Source organism: Tupaia chinensis, unplaced genomic scaffold, assembly GCF_000334495.1.
Source record: "Tupaia chinensis unplaced genomic scaffold, TupChi_1.0 Scaffold000605_1, whole genome shotgun sequence".
Taxonomy (NCBI): domain Eukaryota; kingdom Metazoa; phylum Chordata; class Mammalia; order Scandentia; family Tupaiidae; genus Tupaia; species Tupaia belangeri.
Window position 1 is genome coordinate 3,985,252 of NW_006160123.1, and position 3,787 is coordinate 3,989,038.

Sequence of the window (3,787 nt, forward strand, 5' to 3'; positions counted from 1 at the left end):
TCAATGACCTCAGATTATTTTTTAGGAAATTATAGTAGCCAGTTACTCAAGCAGTGTTTAGTGGTTAGTGGACTCTTAACAGTGTATTAAGAATTTAAATACCTGTTAAAAAACAGCACTTTCCATAGTAAGGAGAGTATATCCACTATTATACTTTTGGGTTTAAAAGTAACATGGTAATACTAAGTTTGATTATGAAAAATAGTAACATATAAAACTTGTGTCTCTGAGAATTTATAGTTAGATATGGGATGAAGGACAAATATAACCAGTGGGAATACATAAACAATAATGTAAAGGTTTTGAAAAATATAGTACAGTAGGTAGAATATGGCATTTGGCAAACAGGAAAGAAAACTTTATAGGTAGTGCTCTAGTTATTCAGAGAGAAGGGGTGGAGTGAGTCAAGCAGAAGAGGAGCAGTTGAGAACTGTATGCAACATGGGTATGGATGGGGATGGGTAGTCATGCAGGGCAGGCTGGCAGAGAACCCTAAAGCAATGGGTCGAAGTTTATCCTGATGTGAAGATCAAAGACTGACCCAGGTGGGCTGTGAGTACCTTTTCAAAATGGTGGGCATGGCTTGGGCATGTCACTTCAAAAATCAGGTAAAATGCTGCCATATGCAAATAGTAGAGAAGTAGGACCAGCAGTTGGCATAATGGCTATGTCTCTAGACTCCCATGTAGTCGACCACAGCTTGAGTCCCGGACCTGGTGGCTTAAACTCACCCTGGGCAAGTGTGCGTGTGCCCAAGATCCTGAGAGGAGAATTGGAGGAGAAGGGATTGCAGCGTGGCCATCCCCCCTGGGGGGGATAATTTCTCACTTTCTATCTCTCTGTCTCTGTCTTTCTGGTGAGCGCACGTGTTCTATAGCAAAAACCTCTCAATAAAAACCAAACAAACAAATATTAGAGAAGTGAAGCATACATAAAAGCAAGACAGATTTCACACCCTCTGGTTCTACATGATTCCTTTTGCTGGGAAAACAAACCCTGGTGATAATGCATCTCTATTACAAATTTATGGACAAATAAATGGGCTAAAAAGAAGAGATTATGTGATTATGATTTTTTCTAAGATAACCCAATGAATATGAGGTATCTAATAGTTTTAAACTATTTAGTTGATTAAAAATACCTTTAAAAAGTATAATTCAAACTTTACATATAAATATACATAAAGGCATAAACTTATATAATCACTAAGAATTTAGTATATATATTTTGGATCTTTTAAAAATTGACCTTATTTTATAATGCTTGCTGGTTTTTGACTATCCATTTTGAACAGTTGTATATTCCTTTTTTTTTTTGAAGAGGTTCTTGCTATAGGGCGTGTGCGCTCGCTAGACAGACAGACAGAGACAGAGAGACAGAGAGAGAGAATCCCCCCACTGGGGGATGGCCACACCGCAATCCCTTCTCCTCCATTCTCCTCTCAGGATCTTGGGCATGCACGCACACGCACCCGGCGTGAGTTTTAAGCCACCGGGTCCGGGACGTGAACCACGGTCGACAACGTGGGAGTCTAGCGACATAGCCATTAAGCTAAGTGCTGGTCCCCTGTATGTTCCTCTTAGACAAGATTTGTAATGTTGGAACTTTGAGGGCAACCTGCGTGGCTTTAGTGGTTAGGTGATTGGGTCCTGTGTGACACTTGACGTGATTTGAGTCCTGGACCCTGCAGTTTGAGAGACATGTCAGACACATGTGTTTGCGTGCTCAAGGTCTCAAAAGGAGGGAGAAATGGAGAAGGGATTGCAGCATGACTATCCCCATGGAGGTGCTTTCTCTTTCCTCTCTGTTCTCTCTGGCAAGCTCATGTACACTCGGGCAAATTAAAAAAAAAAAAAAAAAACTGTAACAAACTTTGATATTCTGATTTCTATATTCTTGACACTGGGTTAGGGAATTCCCAGTGATAACTCATAGTAAATGGAGTGAGATTTCAAGGCCTCCATGGCTAATATGACTACATATTGGAACCAGTAAATGGCATAAATGATTATGTTGCTGGACTCCCACATGGCTGAATGTGGTTCGAGCCTTGGACCCGGTGGCTTCCGACTCACGCCAGGCGTGTGTGTGTGTGTGTGTCCAAAATCCCAAGAGAAGACTGGGGGAGAAGAGATTGCAGAGTGGCAATCCTCCTGGGGGGTGATTTCTTGCTTTCTGTCTCTCCCATGCATGCACATGCCCAACCAAAAAAAATCATTTTATAAAAAAAAAATGACTATATATTAAAATCCTTGAATTGAAGTGGTAAAAGGTCACATAGTGTCATTTGCAGAGTGTAATAATTCCCTTTCTTTTTCTAGTGCATCACAGTTTGCAAAATGCTTGTTCCTGCAGTTTAAAAAAATTATGTATTTATTTGACAACTAGTGAGTGTATTATATTTATGGGGTACAATAATGATGTTTTGATGTTTTAATCTTCTACATTATAGAAGATTAAATCAAGCTAATTAACAAAACCATCATTTTATCTCCTTACATATATATTATATATTTTCTTTACGGTGAGAATATTTAATAGCTATTTTTTCATGTTCCTGGTTTTTTTATTTGATCTTCCTGAAAGTGTCTTGTTACCGGTGAGGACACTAAGATACAGAGCCCAGGTAATTTGCTCATAACCCACATCTGACTAATAGGTGGGCTTTTTGAACACGTATGGTTTCTCTCATCATTTTTTGATATGCTCCTCAATCAGACGACACTGGCAGGCAGTACTCTTTTTTTTTTTTTTTTTTTAAAATATGGAACGCTTCACGAATTTGCGTGTCATCCTTGCGCAGGGGCCATGCTAATCTTCTCTGTATCGTTCCAATTTTAGTATATGTGCTGCCGAAGCGAGCACTTGATGTTATTCTTTGTGTGTGCCATTCTGTTTCAGGCTTGGCAGAGTTGGTATGCAAATATTTGAATGAATTATTTTTCCAAGAAAGGTAACAGCATAGCTCTCCTTTAAATAGATTGTTAAAATGACTTGAATCTTACTTTGGTAGATGTTTGGAAAAAATTAGGTGTAGAGATAAATCAGTCACTATGCACGCAGCTTGATTCCTTCGCAGAGATTTACTGTAGCAGCTAAGCGCGGAGAGCAAAGTGGGCAGACCAACCTTCTAAATAGCCCATGATCATGGAGCGTGCCTCATTCATTAAATAAATCTGCAAGGGCACAAAAAAAACGGTTGCTTCAAATCATTTTTATACTGTGTTTGTGGCTTTTTTTCTTGACTGTTCAGGAGCTACCAGACCATAAAATCCAGCCAGTGAGGGCGCTGGAAGTCACAGAGCTCAAAGGTTTATTAAGTGGTGTGAAACTCCATTGTTTTGTGCATGTGTTAAATAATTGCTGTCAGTGCAAGACTGTTAAGAATTCCCAGCTAGTAATAACACGAATAGCACTTTATGGCTTCAAAAGGAGATAAAAGAAATTTCTTAGTCAGCACTTGGACGATAGCACAGCATATGCCAGTTTTGTTATAGTGAGGACTTTACTTTTGGCAGATGCTCTCCCTTCTGGCAGCAGAACTCTAATTACCATATAAATTAAGCTGGGAATTGAGCGGAGGGCATGCAGCTGGCCTCTTCCGCTTGTACCCAGGCTCCAAGGGCTGCAGTGCCAAGTAGGCATTATGTGGGCTGATGCGGTGGGGAGGGCCTCGCCTCCCGGCTCCTCTTTCTTTCCATTCAGAACCATTGGAGGAACATTAAGCGGCTTAGCTGCTGTGCAAACACAAGGATCATTCTTTCTTCTTCTTCTTCTTTTCTTTCTT

At 40.2% G+C, this 3,787-nt stretch overlaps 1 non-coding gene across 1 annotated transcript; it reads right to left on the reverse strand.

Moving 5' to 3' along the window:
• Window positions 1-2,758: 2,758 nt before the first annotated feature.
• On the reverse strand, window positions 2,759-2,865 carry LOC114009704 (U6 spliceosomal RNA). The gene has a single exon (XR_003551090.1). It is a non-coding gene; the product is annotated as a U6 spliceosomal RNA (small nuclear RNA).
• Window positions 2,866-3,787: the final 922 nt, after the last annotated feature.